Below are 19,456 nucleotides of genomic sequence, written 5' to 3' on the forward strand. Positions count from 1 at the left end.
CTTCCTTCCTTCCTTCCTTCCTGTTGGGAGAAAAACTATCTGCAGAGGAAAACTCTTCCATGTAGATTGAACCCTCTACCTTTTTTCATCCCAGCCTCCAAGGTTAGATATCCAAACCCAATTTTGAGAATATGATGACCCTCCTTCTTGGAAGGTAAAGAGAGAGGGGTCTTCTCATTCGCACATTCTATAATCCCGGAGCTGCCTAAATAGTGCCGGCTGGGCCCCTCCTGATCGCTGTCAATGTTAGCATTCTACAACATACCCAGCCTATCGGGGGCTGGGACTCTGTAAGGAAACCTCACCTTCCTGAGCTGCAGCAGAACCCAAGCAGATGTGGTGAAAGAGAAAGATTTCCCAGTAACTGTGCCCACAGGGTTCCGGGGACCTTGCAAGCTCAGTCTGTGCTGATTCTCCTGCCAAGCAGGACAAGCTATCAGTGCTGCCAGTCATTCGGTGCAAGAAGGAATGTTGCCCTAGGCACCTTCATTCACTCATCTGACAAATATTATGCATCTGTCTGGCCAGCACCACATTCTGTACTGGGGATACAAAAATGAAAAGGCAAAATCGTTGCCTCCAGGATCTCAAGATCTAGTAAAGGAATAAGAACATCTTCATTCTTTCTTTCTCACCCCCTACCCCCACTGTAGGCCCATATTCCTGATATCAGGAAGTAAGACAAATTGGGTTGAGTCAAATTGGAAAAACTATTACGTTGGCCTATGGACTACCATTTTGGCTAAGAACTCAGTAGAATCTGAGATGTTTAGACTTTGTAGCAATCTTGGTAGCCTCAGACGAGCTTCTGTGTGGCACTATTTGGGAGATGTGGTGGGGATAAGCCTTACTCTAGGCTCCTAGACAAGCCTACAAAAGGAAGATAAAACAGTCACAAAGCTAGATACACTGCCTGTTCCCCTGCAGAAAAGAAAATGATACAAGTAGAAAAAGATGCAGGCAGCAAAGATTTATGCAGGGACAGACAGCCAAGTGGAGAAAAGTGTGAATCCAGGTGCCAAACTCCATGCAAGAGCCCTGAGGCCTGGCCCCAGCAGCTGGGGTGGAAAACTGTTACCACCTCCCCTTTTCTGGTTGGAGAGGTATGGAAGGTGAGTGGAGAGGTTGCTTGACTAGACTAAACTCATGCAAACCCCGTCCCACCCCTCTCCCTGCCAACAACTTGGTGCCAAGAGGCTGGATCTGGTTGGATCTGGTCAGGTCTGGTCAGATCTGGCCAGGTCTGGTTGAGTCTGGTTGGGTCTGGTTGGATCTGGTCAGGTCTGGTCAGGTCTGGCCAGGTCTGCTCAGTCTGGTTAAGTCTGATAGAATCTGGTTGGGTCTAGCTGGATCTGGTTGGGTCTGGTTAGGTCTGACCAGGCATAGAGCTCAGATTCAACCCCTGCCCTACGTGGACTAGTAGTCAACACAGACACCTGAGTTCAAGTCCCAGACTGCTCCTTGCTTGGAAAAGTCTTTGATTCTCATTAAGCTGCAGCTTCCTCATGTGTAAACAGGGGCATTATCAGTACTTACCATGAAGTTGTCATGAGGAGTAAATGAGACAACTTGTATAAAGCACTTGAACAGTGCGCAGCAGAAGTGGGGACTCAATACCTGTTATTATCAGCTACATGGAGTCTTTCCACCCCTCCCCCCAGTAAAACGGCCCCCACCCCACCTGGAACTCACATCACAGTCTGGTTTTATCTTTCATTTTCTGCCCTCGAAGGGAAATTTGACTCAAATCTGTCAGAATTCAAATGACAAGTGAGAATTTAAGTGATTCTTGTGAGAGAGGGAGGGAAAAGAAAGATTTTAGAAGTGATGGTGTCTATTGGCAGAAATATGCGACCCATGCCAGTTCCAAAAATAAAACCCAGACTGAGTTGCTGCTAGTCAGAGAGAAATGGACATTAAAGATAGACTTGCTGCTACTTCAAGTGTGGCCATGGGCATCCCTTGTGAACTTGTTAGAAATGCAGAGTCTCGTACCCTATGCCAGGCCGATAAAATTAGGATCTGAATTTTAACAAGATGGCCCCTATGCTCTCCTATGTTATACTTGAGACACACTGGATAGACCAGTGGTTCTCAATCTTGGCTACACCCTGGAATCACCCAAGGAGCTCTGAAAATTCCTGAGGCCAGGCTATATCCCAGAACAGTTAGGATCTCATTTCTTTTTACAACTCATCAGGTTATTCCAATAGGCAGCCCAGCCTGAGAACCATTGGTCTATGCCAACACTACAATTTGCAAGTCAAGGAACTAAGGTTCAAGAGGTAAACTGACCCGCCCAAGGTCACACAGCAAGTGAGTGACAGTGCCCGGGACTGAAACCCAAGTCCTCCAACTCCAGGGCTTCCTTCACTATATACTTCACTGTCATATAGTAGTTTGGGAAATGGGGGCAGGGAGGGGAGCACCAGGTTTCCCTTTCTGTCTTGGCGTCTCTGTGGTTGGCTCCTCATGTCAGGTCTCCTCATGGCGACCTGGGTGGCCTTGGGCCTCGAATTCCACGATGAACTATGTCCATGCAGACCTCTCCCTCCCAGGCAGTAGGTCTCCGAAGCCCAGGGCCAGGTGGGATTTGGCTGCCTAATAGGTGGCCAGTCTCTGGGCTAAAACACTCTTCCCCAGCCAGCCTGGCCCCACCATTTCCACACACCCCTGTCTTCCCAGAGTCTCAAGCTCTCAGGGACTGTCCCACCTCCCTAGCTGCAAGGTTCTCAGAACTCAGGTGAAGTTTCTGAGCCCTCACAGCCTCAGCTCCCGGCCCCTCTCAGAACCATGGGGACAGGCCCATTCTCAAGTCAGCAACCGCGACAGTCTTGAAACCATCAGGGCAACAGGCTCCCCCATGACTTGTTTTTGCTCTTTTGTCAGGGTTTTTTTTTGGGGGGGGGAGTGTGTGTCTCTCAAACCTCTAATTGTCTCTGCTTTCTGACTTTTTCTGGTATGTTTTTGAAGTGGCTTTTTGTTATTCTGCCTTGGCTCACTCACCTTTCTCAGCAGCTGTGGAAAACACAGCCTTGTTCTACTCTCCACTGAGCGCTTGGATTCCATGTAAACAGCTTGACTGCTGGCCTGACCAAGCTGAACAGATCAGAAGGGCCTGGCCCTATCGAGCCCTTGAAAATAAACATGTGGCATAAAATTTCCCCACACTCGAGGTGGAAGATAGGGTAGATGCAAGAAAGCAGAAGGAACTTTCTAGGCACACAATGATTGATGGCCCAAGCAGATCTGTTCTGCAGTCCCTGGAGTAGGCAAGAATAGGGACCTTCTCCTTCCACGAGCATCAGGCCTTGCTAGAAGGAGGCCCTTCTGGTCTCCTGTCCTGAAAATTAAGGGGTAGCTCTGTAATTGTGCTATCCCGTATGGTAGCCACTAACCACATGTGGCTATTGAGCACTTAAAATGTGGCTACTGTGACTAAGGAACTAATTTTTAACTTTTATTTCATTTTACTTAATTTTAATTAAACGTAAATAGCTACATGTGGCTAGTGCCTGCTGTGTTGAACAGTGCAACTCAACGGCAGGGGTTCTCAGAGTTGGCTGTGCATCGGAATCACCTGGGCAGATGTAACACACTCTGGTGCTCGGATCCCCCGCTGGGGATTCTGATTTATTGGTATAGGGTGTGGACTGAACAGCAGAGTTTTGAAGGCTCCATGGGTAACTCAAACGTGCAACCAAGTCTGAGAACCTCTTGGCCCAGAGAACTTCCAACAGCACCTCCAACCTCAACTGCCTATATTTTGATTTCGTTTCTGCGGTTTTCAGAATTTGAGGACCAAGGAGTTTACTTAGAGGATCAACTAAAGACATGTGAAGATGTTTTTCCATGTTCTGAAGGTAATACATGTTCATTGGAGGAAACTGAGGAAATTCAGAAAAATAAAAAAGAAGAAAATTAAAATCCCCTAAAATCCCACCACCCAAAAAAAGGGTTAAAACATTTGGATGTAAACCCTCCCAGACACTTTCCCATGGACCTATCCTTATGTTTTCTTTAAAATTGGAACCATACCATGCTTCTTATTTTGTGATGGGTTTTTGTCACTTTGCTTACTTGATTAATACACACTCATGTACCATCGATTGTTACGGCTACATGGTATTCTCTCATAGATATAAACCACAGTTGATTTACCCGAATCCATATTAACACTGGTCCCATTTTTGCTATTGTTTAAAAAACATTGCTAGGAATATAACAATAGCAATATCTTTATGAAAAGCCATTCACTAACCCCTTCAGAAGACAGGAGAGGAGAGGGGGAGGGAAGGGAAGAGAAAATAGAAGAAAATTATATGGTCAAAAGGCCATTTAAAGTAATTCAAATTACTGTCCAGAAAAGTCAAACCTGTTTACATCCCTACCAACAGAGCATGACAGTCCTTATTTTTATATGCATGCTGGCATTGGGGATTGAGTTTTCAAATTTAACAAAATTTAAAAACAATTAAAAACCACCAATAGGCAACTCACGGTGAAGTTCTGCTGTCCTTTGGTGAGGACTGACTATGTGCCAAGCGCTGATAGATATTGGTGATTGGGATGAATGGAATACATCCCTGCCCTCCGAGCACTCAGGGAGGGAGGGATTCAAGGGCTTGGCTTTAAGGCGAACAACATGGGTGCTAAATAGAAGTACCAGAGTCACACTGCAGAGCAGGCAAGGAAAGCTTGTAATTCTTCATGGGGATGCTGGGAAGTCTGGTGTGGGGGGTGGGGGCATTTGAGCTGGCTCCAGAAGGATGAATGCAGACACCAGCAAGCGGGGAGGGGTGATGGTATTTGGCAAACATCGACAGGTGCTGGAGGCTCAGGGACTGGAAAGGCGTCACTGCCATTCTTCAGCGGCTCTTACAACCCTCTACAATCAGGAAGCTCCCCCTTGGATCTATCCCACAGCCTGTTATTGACACTTAAATCCCCTCCCTCTGGTTATTTGCAGTGGGAACAGGAGATCATGTGGTTGTCCACTGTCACCTTCAGAGAGTTCTAGATCAATGCAATATCAAGCACAGTATGGTAGGTTTTTACTTGGGTTACTCACTCCTTTTTTAAAAAAGACAACGTTGACATAGAATGTCACTATGTTCATTTTTTAAAAAGAGCTGCAGAAGTCAAGGTCATAGGGCAGAAGTCTGGGTGACCCGGATTCTCCAGGTCTCAGGTCCTGAGCCCAACTTGCACACCATTCTCGGGATGGCCAATGCCAGCCCTGTATAAAGAAGGAGGCAGCCAGTACAAGTCCTGGCTCTCTCTCTTAGGACCGTGGGGGAATCCACTTCATCTCTCTGAGCCTATAAAACATGGATTGTAGGAAGAATGAACATTAGATCTGAGGGGTGGGAAGGCATTTTGTTAAAAATAACAATAAGACAAAGACCCTGTGAGTCCCATCAATGTGGGCCATGGTCAAGTAAGCCAGCCTCTTGCTTTCTCTTTTCATGAGTCTCTGTGACTCACAAGCACACACTTTATTTTTTTTTAAGATAGATTTATTTATTTATTTATTTATTTATTTATTTATTTATTTGAGAGAGAGAAAATGTGTGTAAGCAGGGGGAGGGGAAGAAGGAGAGAGAGAGAGAGAGAGAGAGAGAGAAGCAGACCTCCCTCCCCACCTGCTGAGTGCAGAGCCCAACACCGGGCTTAATCTCACAACACTGAGATCATGACCTGAGCCAAAACCTAGAGTCGGAACACTCAACCGACTGAGCCGCCCAGGCACCCCACACCCACCCACTTTAAGTTTAGACATACTGGCATTTTAGGAATAAGGCAAGTCCCCAAAGATGGCCTTTCTTCAGAAGCTCACCGAAAAAGGAATTAAGAAACTTGCTCAATTGTGACCTGAAGCCAGAGGTATGAGAGACGTGATAGCCACAGGACCTTTGAGTGTGAGATCCCCTTTTCCACCCATTGACCTACACTCCCCCTTTCCCCAGCTCTGTCCTATAGCAGTAAGACACAGAATCAAATTTCCCACTTACTGCACCTTCACCTCCCCCTTCTCCTTAGAGCCCTGTGACACGTCCCTGGAGAGTCCCACACATCATCACAGAACAAAAACAAAAACAACACGAAAAAATACCAAATCTGAGCCCTTACCACCCCCGTCCCTCCACTACGAGCTGCCCACATGATGAGAGTTCTTTAACTTGGGTTTCAAATACTAGAAATGAAATGGCTTTTTTTTTTTTCACTTCTGCTATTTACACAGAAGTGCTTGTCAGAGACCTCGAGGCTAAACCCACCATAATTCAAGTTTATTTTTAGATTTCTCAGCTGTAGAGATCTACAGAATGCCAAAATGGGCTCAGTGATTCAGTCAACAAGAGGAAGGAGAAGGGGAACAGAGCTCTGTGGAGAACCTGCTCCAGGCCAGGTGCCTCACTGGTTCCGCTTCGGGTCATCGTCCCAGAGACTCAGAAGAAACTCTGTGAGTGATCTTACCTTCACAGGCATTGAAACTGAGGTTTCAGGTAGTCAGACGACTCTGTCAGAATCAAACAATCAGCTCATAGTGGGACCTCGATTTGAAATCGGGAACAACTCAAAGCCAAAGGTTTTGTGCAGAACCCTCCCCGCCTCCCTTTCTTTCCCTTGCTCCACAGCCAATTCCCACGTACCTCCTTTACCTGAGTGTTTGCCCTCTCCTTACCCTAGCTACCCATACCTTGCCTTTTTCTGCTTGGAAACAGATATAGTGTCAACCCAGAGAAGGTTCTGGAAACATATATGGGATCCCCCCCTACCCTCCCCTGCAAAACAGTGGCACCGGCCTCATTCCAACCCGTCTAAGTGACTGACTCCTTGCCCCATACAAATCCTGGTAAGGAGGAAAGCAGAAGCAGGTTGTAACTCCCTGGTAGCAACATGGGGAGGGGGGCATGCTCCACAGGATCTGCAGCTCCACAGATCTGAGTTGGAATCCCAGCTTGGACACTGGAGGCACTTACACGTCACTGAGCCTCCATTTCCTTATCTTAAATTGGCAATGATAAACCCAGCGGTCAGGGTAGTTGGGCTCCTGTCAGATTCAAGCACATGGTTAACATCTAAAAATGTGTGCTCATTCTCTTCCTCCCTCAGCTCCCTGGGAGAGGGGTACAGGGCTACTATCAGGGAGCCTGGCCTGCAGGAAGCTTTGGTAACTATCTCTGAGGAAGCTCAATGCATTCATTTAGGCCTGCCTCGAACATCTGCAGTGCCTGGGCAAGCGCACCAACCAATAGAGGCCTACATACCACATGCCCAGATATTTATGCTATAAGTCAAGCTAATAAACTGTCAAATAAAATAAGTTCTATTCTACTCTGAGAATCTATGTTTGCATAATGAAAAGTATATTTTATAATGACCTAAAAGGCCATGCTCAAATTTAGAATTCTTAGACTCCATGGAGAACTTCCCTCCAGCCCTCCAGCCCAGGCCCGCAGTTCACTCCCCCTTCCTCCTCCTCCTGCTCTGCCTGCACATCTAAGCTACGTCTACACCACCACCCCTACACAGTGCCAGTCTTTGGCCACCTCTTAACCCCAGGGGTTTCTGGATCCTGTGACCTGGAGCATGATGCAGAAGCGGGAACACAGACCCACTATTGCCTGACGAGGAATGCACTCAGAAGGTCAGAGACGGGCCTCCCTCCTCCCGGATCCGTGCGAAGCTATGCATTTGTTCAAGGTGTTGCTTGCCTGTCAAACTAAGCAGGAATCCATGCAGTGAGCTAGAACCACAGCAGTTAATCTCATCCATCTTCTTGCATTAAACCCTAAACCTGACATTTGAAAAGAGATGATACTTCAAAACATTTCAGTCTTTTTGCTGTAATCTTTGTCTCTCTACCCCTGGGACGGGAGCCAAGGAGGGGGAGGCTCTCTGTCTGCATATGTTGATATTTACACATAGGATCTCTTCAGTGCTATTGTTGTTCTTTGCCTAAAAAGCCTTTGCTTCAAAAACCATAGGGGGTGATGAAACTGTTGTACACTGGATCTTGCTTGTGGTAGTGGTTACGTATCTGTCTGCATTTATAAAAACCCCTAGATGTGTACACTAAACTAGGTGAACTTTACTATATGTAAGTTATATCCCCAAAAATTATGTAATAAAAATTCTTCCTTCAAACCACATTTTAAGAAAGAAGCAGGATTTGAAAGAGACATTTGTTTTGGGCATCTAAAATAACTTCTTTTTCTGTGGCATTTAGGATGAGTCAGTGTCCTGAACATCTGTCATATTCGTAGATGCCCATCATCTTATGAATGGCCTTTCTGGAGGAAATTCCCTTAGGGTCCTGCCTTCCCCAAGAAATCAAGAACTCGGACTCCCAGGCTCCCTTGAAGCTAGGACACGAGCACGTGACCTACCCTCCACCAATCAGAAACGCTCGTGAAGACGGCTTCAGAAGTGAGTCCGGCGCGGCCACCCAGTCTGTAAGGGAATTCCTCTTCTGCTGGTGTGTTGGCCTCAGAGGCGTTCGACTTCGGGGCTTTCGGCGGTTACGAAGTTGGGTTCCTGGTTACCAACTAGTGTTGCTTAGGGGAAAGAGATGGATGGGGGAGTTCCATTCCTTGCTCTCTGCTACAGGCTATCAGTCCCCTTTGGGAAAGTCCTTAACTTCTCTGAGTTTCTATTTCCTCAGCTATAGAATGGGCATCCCAGAGTACTTAGCTCATAGGATTGTTGGGAAATTAAATGCGGTGATGCCGGGTTTGGCACGGAGCAGACTATGAATAAGTATCAGCTCCCTCCCTTCCTCAAACTGTAGGTAAGATCCTAAAAATTGCGGACCTGCCTTAGCAATCTGGGAGCCTTCCCAGAGTATGGACCCTATGAGTTTTACTCAGAAGCCAAAGCTGACACTAACCGTTGAGCAGGGGGCAGGTGGTCATGCAGTTAGGTCAAGACAGGCCCATTAAGTACCCCCCCTCTGCCCATCTCCTCCCTAGCTCTACCAACGAGCGGCCACTATTTCGTGAGCTCTAGGTGAATCCTGTTTGAGGTCAAATCAACAGAAAAATACTTTAGTTTGATTTAATACCCACTGGTCTGAGCACCAAGAATATGCCAGGTGCTGGGTTAAGCATCTAAGAAACAAACAAGGTGCCACTTCGTTGTAACTGATGGAGAGAGAAAGATGCACTAATAAATATTAGACTGAGAGGTGTTATCACAGCAATGTGAACAGCATGCTGTGGGCATTGGGTATAAATGGTATGCTCTGGGCTTGCGGCATCAAATTCTTCAGAAGCTGAGGGCTACTGGAGCTGGTTCTAAAATGACGAGCTGGAGTCTAACAGGAGAAGAAAGAGCCTTCTCTCCTTGAGAGAAGAGCATTGTCAGAACCCAGAAGAATGGATGTGCACAGTGCTCTGGGGGAACTCAAATTTGGCCCAGAATGGCTGGGTACAGGTGGAAGTCAGAGAGAGAGGCCAGAAATAAAGCTTACCCTCTCACACACCAGGCACCATGGAGCCTGGGCTGCGGAGTGGCTCTCGGCCCCGGGCCTGAGCCTGCTCATATGCCCCAACTCGGGAGGGTCCTCCTGGACCCGGGAGCAGACCCTGGCTGCAGTGAAGCCAAATGGGGTGGAGCAGTGGTTTGTTGGGGATGGGATCGAGTGCTCTGAGAGGAGGGACTTCAGGCTGGTGGGGATGAAGATGCTGCAGGCACCAGAGTCCTTGCCAAGCACTACCATGACCTGCAGAGGAAGCCCTTCTACCCGGCCCTCATCACCTACATGAGCTCTGGCCAGCAGCAGCCATGGCCGCAATGCGGTCTGCTCCTCAAAGGCCATGATAGGACTAGGCCACCCCGATTCCACTGAGGCTGCCCCTGGCACTATCAGGGGTGGACTTCAGCATCCACATCAGCAAGAACATCATCGATGCCAGCGACTCCATGGAGGGGGCCCAGAGGGAGATCCAACTATGGTTCCAGAGCAGTGAGCTGGTGGATTGGGCCGACGAAGGCCACCAAGGCAGCATCCACCCAGCCTGAGCACTCAGGCGGCCCTCAGCCACCCCAGCAGCCAGCCAGGATTAACTACCTTTGTCGACAAGAACTTGAGCCCACACCCATGGTCTGCCTCTCTGTCCCAGACCACCTCCCTGTCCACCTTTTGCCCCACCCCGGCACAGAGGGGTTGAGCAACCAAACTTTATGTGCCTTTTAGTATCCTAAGCCAGCAAGAAATTGCACCAAATCCTTTCTGGACCAAAGTGCCAGACAACCTTTGGGGTGTCTCCGAAAGTATAGAGTGTGACCTCCCTCCACCCAAAGTGGGGTGGGGGGATATTAAAATTCACTGTGTTGTGCATGGCGGTGCATTGCTTATTACAATTTCTGCCATCTCCGAGGTAGAGATGAGGACTTTATGCAAAGTTGCAAGAGTTTTGAGAGTAGAAATAAAGCTTACCCTCTCACACACCTTAATTAATTAATTAAAATTAATTAGGGGCACCTGGGTGGCTCAGTCGGTTAAGTGTCTGCCTTCGACTCAGGTCATGATCCCGGGATCCTGGGATTGAGCCCCATGTCGGGCTCCCTGCTCAGCGGGGAGTCTGCTTCTCCCTCTCTCTTTGTCCCCCCCCATTCGTGTGCTCTCTCGCGCTCTCACTCTTGTGCATGCTCTCTCTCTCAAATAAATAAAATCTTTTAAAAATTGATTGAACTTAATTAAAATTAATGAATTGATTAAACTTAATTAAAATAAAGTGTACACACTCTACTGTGAAATTTGTAGGGTTGGCCCAGTGGTGAGCTCCATCTGGGGGGGTGGGGCGCAGGAATGCGGGATTTCTCATTCATCACTTGCCCTGAGATCAGCATCACCTTTTCGGGCCTCTGCTTTCACCACGAGGCTATTTCAGTCCAAGTTTCCAGCCGCTCTTGCCACCTCACCAAGGTAAAGGTCACTGCAAAAGTCTCTCACCAGACACAAAAAAACCAAGGAGATTCTGGGCAACTGTCAGGCACGCACAGGGGCTCTGGCATGGAGCTGTTGGGATAGGAGGACAGTGTGACCATCCCTTCCCCCCACTGGCTGAGACTAGAATGGTATGAGGTTTCTCTGAGCCATTCTAGGACAAATGGCTCCCCTGCTTTTCCTTTCACATTTCCCCAGACCCCACCCTCACCTGCCCTCACTCCTTCCCTCACAGAGTTTGGCGACATGAGAAACACAGACCCATAAACTCTTCCTCTCGGCACTGAACCCAGGTGGCAAAACAGGAAGCATCTTCTTGTTAAGGCAAACCCATTGTGTTCTCTGTGCACGCGTGTCCTGACAAGTGGCAGGAAACCACCACCGGTCCGTGGCAACAGGTGTCAGGGTGACCTGAGGCCTCATGCTAGTCTGTGCCTGTCCCTCCTTCCCTTTTCTTCCTCCTGGAGAGCTGCCTCCTTCCCCCTGCCGCCTGACAGCTCCTTACCTCACCCTGTTGCTCCTTTCCCTCATGGTGGCCCAAGGCCTGATAAAGACCTTCAAAGGCCCTACGCCCTAAAAAGATGATAGCCTCCCTCCAAATAGAATTCTTAATACTGAGCAACCAACACAAAATACACACATCTGCTGGAATTAAAAGAGCTTCTTCTTTAGATGTTCAGATTACAAAATTCTAGGTAAGTTCAAAGCAGAACACTTCTCAAATTTGGGGTATCCCTGTCTGGCTGGACCCCTAAACCCATACCAAGTTACGCAGCACTGATGGAGGCCCACTCCCATTGGCTTCCACATGAGAATGGATTGTTCCCATGTAAAAGAAAACAGAGATTGGAGGTGGAGGGAGGCATGAGAGGTACTATTTTGGACTTGATCTACTTGCCCAGAGGGACTGGAAGCTCTAGAACACTCTGGGGAGAGCCAAGAAATGGGTACTTTGACCAGGCCTCCAGCTGCAAGCAAGGCAGGACTGAGATTCTGCAGATCTGGCTCCCTCCAGGGGCCTCAGGGGTGTGCTTCCTTCTGTTGGATCTCTCCAGATCATACCTTCCAGAAAAGATCTCTGTTCTTTCTTGCCCTGTTCAAGACTTGCCCTGTTCTTTCTTATGGTAGCAGGGGGGTGAGTTTACAGTAGGCTTTATAACAACGGTAGGTAGTTATTCCCCTTTTTTTATATATATATTTTTTCCGGTTTTACTGAGATATAATGGATATACAGCCCTGTGTTAAGTTCAAGGTGCATAGCATTCATGACTTGACTTATACATATTAGAAATGTGAATTGATTACCACAATTAGTTAACATCTATCATCTCATAGATACAAAAAATTTTTTTTCTGGTGATAAGAACTCTTAAGATTTACTCTCTTAGGGACTTTCAAATATACTATCCATAAGTGTCACCTACACTGACCACGTCTCCCACCACACTCCTGCTCAGTCTTCCTTGCTCCTGCACTCTTCCCACCTTATTTTGTGGTCTGATATCTCAGCTCATGCCAAAGTTTGACAAAGATAAATGAACTTTTAACATTTTTGAGAGATTTCAGCCAGGAGAGAGGGAAATCCAGACTTTTTAATATTATTTTCAGACATGTCTTTGTTTTTTTTATTTCTTCTGGATTCTGTCTTCAGTCAATATCATCCATTCTGCATGTCTTATTTAATATACATGATAAGACCAGTTCATCTAATGTAGACCTTTAGGAGCCTATCTTGAAAAATCAGTATTTTTCCAGTTCGTTGACAGAATTTGCATATAGACCCCATTTCACTTGAGAAGACTGGATGGGTCACATCAATAAATAGTACATCGCTCTTTACAAATTCTAGCAGCCTAGGTTCTTGGTTGGGAAACACAACCCTAGCTAATTGATTCAGAAAAAGGATTTCATTAAAAGGATACAAGGTGGGTCCAAGAATTGTTAAGAAACAGTAAGACCATGTTCAGGGCTTTACAGACAGAAACAGTTCAGCTACATTATTCTTTACCCTTTAGGCCACCAAGTCATCAGTGGGTGATTGGAATGAATAACTAGGAAAGGTTCTTCCAGATCTTCTTCCCTGCTCCTTCTCAGAAACCTTCGTTCATGGGTAGGACTTCCCCAAAAGCAGAGCGCACATTTCTCAGAGAGCAGGACAGGGTGCAGGAAACCTTGTCTGAGGGAGGGCACAGGCATGGAGGGCACAGCCATGGCCTGAGTCCTTCAGGTCAGGCCTAGTGTCAGCCTGGCATGGTGGGAAAAGCCCCTTAGCTTAGAGTCAGAGGTCAAGTCACTTCTTTTGTTTGAAATCTCAGTTTCCTCAATCAGGAAACTGAAACCTAGCAAACAGAGCAACCCTGAAGGTTACATGGATAAGATGTAAGAATGGGGTTAGACATATGGAAGCCCTATGCAAATGTGGAAGCTTATTATTTCCCACTAGTTGGCATGCTCTGTGGTCATTAGTTGGCCATGACTTACTGGGCCTTCAAGTCCTAGCACTTGACCCAATACCTGGCAGAGAGGGAGCTCAGTAAATTGATGCTGGATGAGTGGATGGATGGACAGAGGGACAAGCAGACTAGCGGAGAACAGTCAATTCTAGGAAACGCCTTGCACACCATCCGTTGACACATTGCAATGGCAAAGAGAGATTCGTTCCAAAAACATAGCAAAAGCAAAAGATGTCCCATGTGCCAAACGCAACCTCCCACTGCTCGGGTAACAGGCTAGAAATCTGGCCCACAGGCTACATCTCCCTTGCAAGAAGGGCAGGTTCAACAGTGGGGCTCTCCCGGTGTCCTGAACTCCCGAATTGAGCAATTCTGAGGAAGTAAGCAACCCGTTCAAGGTCTGCTGGGCAACACTTCTGGCCTTGGCACTTGCTCCTGACCACTTGCCACCATCCTTCTTTCTTCCCCTGGGTCGCTCCTACTCTCTGACCTGGCACTTTTCCTCATGGCCTCCTCTACGTGCTCCTTAGGCGTCTTGGGTTTGCCCCACCCCCTACCCGTTAGTTCTCACTACATTGTACTATATTCTGTCCTCCATTATTTGTTTAAGTATTGTGAAATGTTTAATGCATGAAGGTATAAAGAATAACATCACGATATTCCTGGGTACCTCTCTATTTGTATCCTTCCCTTCCCATGTTGAGTTGAATGTAACCTTTTCATGAATGTTTTTATATTTTTAGTGTTTATACTTTTAGTTTTTTAAGATTGTATTCATTTATTTGACAGAGAGAGACACAGCGAGAGAGGGAACACGAGCAGGGGGAGAGGGAGAGGGAGACGCAGGCTTCCCGCCGAGCAGGGAGCCCGATGCCGGGGCTCGATCCCAGGACCCCGGGACCATGACCTGAGCCGAAGGCAGACGCTTAACGACGGAGCCACCCAGGCGGCCCTAGCGTTTATACTTTTAAACTGCCTCTTTATTTTCCCATCTTCCCCACTGTTATGGTATAACTGTTTGTGTACCTCCAAAATCCATATGTTGAAGCCCCAACCCCCAGGGTGGCAAGATTTGGAGTTGGAGCCTCTTAAGGGAATAATTAAGGTTAAATAAGGTCATAAGAGGGGGACCCTGATCCAATAGGATTAATGTCCTTATAAGAAGAGATATCAGATGCCTCTCTCCTCGCCCCTTGCACACACTGGGAAAAGGCCATGTGAGGACATAGCAAGAAGGTAGCCATCTATAAGCCAAGAAGAGAGGCAGACTCCATTGGACCCTGATCTGCAGCTCCCAGGCTCCGGAAGTGTGATGATGAAATACATTTCTATTGTTTAAGCCACCCAATCTATGGTATGTTGTCAGCCTGAGCTGACTAATACACCCACTATGCCCCAAGTGCTAGGTAAAGCCAGGGACCATGGATGCTCATCCTTGTATTTGCCGAGTCCAGAGCCATACCTGACACATAAGTGCTTGTCAAATATATTTGTAAAAGGAATGAATGAAGTCACTGCAGAACCAAAACAGATGTCCTGGGGCCTATTCCCTGGGAGCAAAGTCTTCTCTGCTCTGCCATAATAAAGGTCCTATTCAAGCTGCTGCTGAGACTAGTGTCGGCAGTCAACTCCCACCAAAGTCAATTTAAAAGGAAGAAAGGAGCTCCCAAGGAAGAGGTGAAGGGAGCACTGGCATCTCAGGAAAGTCACTTCATTAATCAATTAAATGTTTATTAGGCACCTGCTTATCCGCTACTCAGTGTTGAACAGTCTCCATTTCTGTAAGGCGATAAGTCTTTAAAAGACCAAAGACCTAATGGTGCAAAGACGCTCTGGATATAAGCAAGGACAGTGCATCTGCTTCTCTTATGAATGTGTCCTTTGTACGGACACTTTGGAGTATTCCCGGCACTCCAAACGGAGAACATAGGCTTGAAGAACTCACCTTTACTCATAAGACTGAGCACATCCCTGGCACAGCTTGAACACAATGGAGCCCACTCCCACGAGCCCCTGAGCATCAGTAAGGGGCTTCACTCCTGAAGTCCCTGCTTTGACTTTTAAGATTCTCCAGAAGGAAAAAGAGGGGAGGGGCACCTCTGTGGCTCAGTCAGTTAAGCATCCGACGCTTGATTTCAGCTCGGGTCATGATATGAAGTCCCATGTCGGGCTCTGTGCTCAGCAGGGAGTCTGCTGGAGATTCTCTCTCACCCTTTGCCCCTCTTCCTGTTGTGCTCTCCCCACCCCCCCGCCTCTCTCTCAAATAAATAAATCAATCTTTAAAAAAAAAAAAAAAAGTTTCTCCAGAAGGAAAGAGTCAGCAGTCTCCAGAAGCTGGCTTCACGTCTCTTGCTAGACATGCAACACATGCTCCATAACAAGTGGGATGGGGCAGAACCTTCCACGAGAGCGGACATCACCCAGGGGACCCATTATTGAACTATTATTAAACCATACCAAACTACATAAAAATTTGTGTTTTTTTTTTTATCATGGCATTGTTTGAGGCAATGCAGACAACCCAGAAAAGCACACAGCACAATTTTGTTTTTAAGAAGCATAAAGTCTACTCCAGAATAGAAAATGGTTCACATGCCAATTTGGGTGTCCCCAGAGTAAAATGCTATGGAAGTTCAGAGAAGAAAGGGCGATGGAAGTGGGCCAACCTGGGTCTCCATGGATGGGATAGGACTTGGAAAGTCATACTGGGTTCTTCCTATACCGTACCTCCCATAAAGAATGTGCTCACAGTGAATAGTCACTGATTGCATGCTATCATGAAGAAGGAGAGCTCACAATCAGTGTTGAAAAATACTAGGGAAGGGGGTGGGGGGATGGGTTAGCCTGGTGATGGGTATTAAAGAGGGCACATTCTGCGTGGAGCACTGGGTGTTATGCACAAACAATGAATCATGGAACACTACATCAAAACTAATGATGTAATGTATGGTGATTAACATAACAATAAAAAATGATTAAAAAAAAAAGAAAAATACTAGGGAATCCCCATGGTTTTGCTCAAAGACCAGCTAGGAAACTGAAACTGAAGCCTCCCAGGCCACAACATGCAATGTCCATAGAGCCAGAGTTGGGGGTGGGGGGCGGGCAGGACAGTGAGAGGGGGGAAAAGGATTTGGAGGGAGCACCACCACTTAGCATAAGGCAGAGGTTGCTAAGGAGACCAGAATCAGCAGCCCCTTATCCCTCTACCCTGACAACGTGCTGCATCTGCCACAAAATTCTCCTGTCCTTCCCGGTATACTTGTGGACCTTCTATGGGGGCCTATACCAGCTAGTGAACCAAAGAAAATCCCTGAGGATAACCAGAAATATCCTGAAAAGAGAGCCTGGACCTTATGTGGTCCAATCCCATGATTTTCAGTGGGCAGCCAAGAACTAGATGGAGGAAGTGACTTGCCCAAAGTCACACAGTGAGTTATAGCAGAGGCAAGGCTGGAACACAGGTTGTCTGCCTCTAAGTTTATTTTTTTCTTAGAAGCATCTGGCACGTGGAAAAGGGCTGCAGAGGAAGCTCCTGGAAGAATTCCAAACTGAAGTTGCCCTGCCCTTCCTTACCAACACCCCGCCCAGATATAACCCCTGAGAGTCCTTTCCACCTAGTTCAAGAGATTTCCTATATCCGTAAAGGCAAATGGGCTCCAAATGCCAATGATGAGAGTAGTCAAAATCTTTGGGCTGGAGGGAAGGTTCAGTGAGGGCCTCTCACCCTTCTACTTGGGGGATTTGGGATAAAGGGAGTGGTTAAGCCATAAGCAGGATGCCACAAGCAAGTCCTGCACCTCAGTCTCAGATGCCAAAGCTTAGGTGTCTGTTACGCAGCCCAGTCTCCCCACTTTACACTTGAGAAAACTGAGGCCCAGAGAGGGAAGCGCTCACTGCACTATATCCCAACAGAATGTTCATCAGTCTGGGGAGAAGAAACCCTATTCTATCTACTTGTCCATGTGCCTTCCTGCCCTGTGTGATCTGGGATTTCTTTCCCTTCTTTTAAGTAAAGCATCATGTCATGCTTAGTCTTGGTCATAACTGTAGGGAACAGGGGTATAATCTAACCTTAATTTCTTCTGTACCTTAAACTCTTTGGGGACAGGAATCACCCTGTATCAGTCAGGGTTGAAGCAAACAAGAGCCAGTCTAGGTATTTCAAACAAAAGCAATTTAATATAGGGAGCCAGTTATCCAGGTGTTGGAAGGGCTGAGAAGTCAAACAAGGCATGGTGAGGCCTCCCAGAGATTAATAACAGCAGGAAGTGACAACTTCCCCCGAACTGGAGGGATAGGGGATACTGTAGGGAAAAGGTGGTATTACCAGAGCCCAGAAACTAGGGCAGGAGCTGGAGCCAAGGTGGGGGTATTCATCAGGGGCTGGCCCCACAGAGGCAGGGGCTGGCTGATGGGCTCTAGGATCACAGATGGAGCCACTGCTGGGGATGCCTCCGGGAGCAGGGAAGGAAACATCCTGGTGATGGAAAAAGCTAGACCATGCAAACAACACCCAAAGACGAGTTTGAAAGGCTATACCAACATCAGACAAAATAGACTTTAAGACAGAAATTGATTACAGAGACAAAGACCATTTTATAATGATAAAAGGGTCAATCCATCAAGAAGACCTAACAAATAAACATATATGGGCCTAAAACACAGAGCCCAAAGATACATGATGCAAACGCTGACAGACCTGAAGGGAGAAATACATAATTCAGCAATCATGGTTCGAGACTTCAAAATCCTACTTTCAATAATGGATATAACAACCAGGCAGTCGATCAATAAGGAAACAGAAAACTTGAACAACACTATAAATCAACTGGACCTGACAGATACTATAGACTACTTCACCCAACAAGAGCAGAATACATATTCTTCCCAGGTGCACATGGAACATTCTCCAAGACAGACCTCATGTTAGGATATAAAATGAATCTCAGTAAATTTAAAAGAATTGAGATCATACAAATTACAGTCTCTGACCACAATCAATAACAGAAGGAAATTTTAAGAATCCACAGATATGTGGAAATTAAACAGCATACTCCTAAATCATCATCAGTGGGCCTAAGAACTCACAAGGGAAATTAGAAAATACTTTGAGATGAATGAAAATGAAAACACAACATATCAACACCTATGGGATGCAGTTAAGTGAGTACTTGGAAATTTATAGCTATAAATGCCTATATTAGGGGGGGAAAAAAGAAGAAGAAGAAAGATCTCATGTAAAGAACCTAACCATTCACCTTAAGAAATCAGAAAAAAAAGACAAAACTAAACCTGAATCAAGCAGAAAGAAAGAAATAATAAAGACGAGAATGCAACCAAATAAAATAGAGAATAGGAAAAAGTAGGGAAAATCAATAAAACCAAAAATTAGTATGTTGAAAAGATTTACAAAATTGACAGATCTTTAATTACACTTACCCTGATACCCAAACCACACAAAGACATCAAAAGAAAATAAAACTACAGCGGCACCTGGGTGGCTCAGTCAGTTAAGCCGCTGCCTTTGGCTCAGGTCATGACCCCAGGGTCCTAGGATCAAGCTTCCCTGCTCAGCGGGGAGTCTGCTTCTCCCTCTCTCCCTCTCTCTCTCTCAAATAAATAAATAAAATCTTTTTTAAAAAGTTAAAAAAAGAAAACTACAGACCATTATCGGTTATAAGTATAGAAGCAAAAATCCTCAACAAAATATTAACACCCCAATCCAGCAACATATAAAAAAAGATTATACACCATGACCCAGTGATTTATCCCAGGAATTCAAGGTTGTTTCAACATATAAAAATCAATCCACATATTTTCCATATTTAATAGAACAAAGGACAAAAAAACTAAAGTGGACACAGAAAAAGCATTTAACACACTCCATACTGGGAGTAGAAGGGTACATGATATCTAGAAATTGACTCAAAATGGATCGGAGCTAAATGTCAAAACTAGAAGTATAAAACTCTCAGAAGAAAACATAGGAATTAATTAAATCTTCTTGAACTTGAATTAGGCAATAGATTTTTAGATAGAATGCCAA

General features: G+C 46.2%; 1 pseudogene; it reads left to right on the forward strand.

The window, feature by feature from the left end:
* The first annotated feature begins 9,676 nt into the window (after window positions 1-9,676).
* LOC114198422 (nucleoside diphosphate kinase D, mitochondrial pseudogene) lies at window positions 9,677-10,205 on the forward strand (annotated as a pseudogene).
* The last annotated feature ends 9,251 nt before the right edge of the window (window positions 10,206-19,456 follow it).

The sequence above is a fragment of the Eumetopias jubatus genome, unplaced genomic scaffold (assembly GCF_037043125.1).
Source record: "Eumetopias jubatus isolate StellerSeaLion01/CBP00866 unplaced genomic scaffold, mEumJub1_p1.0 scaffold_10, whole genome shotgun sequence".
Taxonomy (NCBI): domain Eukaryota; kingdom Metazoa; phylum Chordata; class Mammalia; order Carnivora; family Otariidae; genus Eumetopias; species Eumetopias jubatus.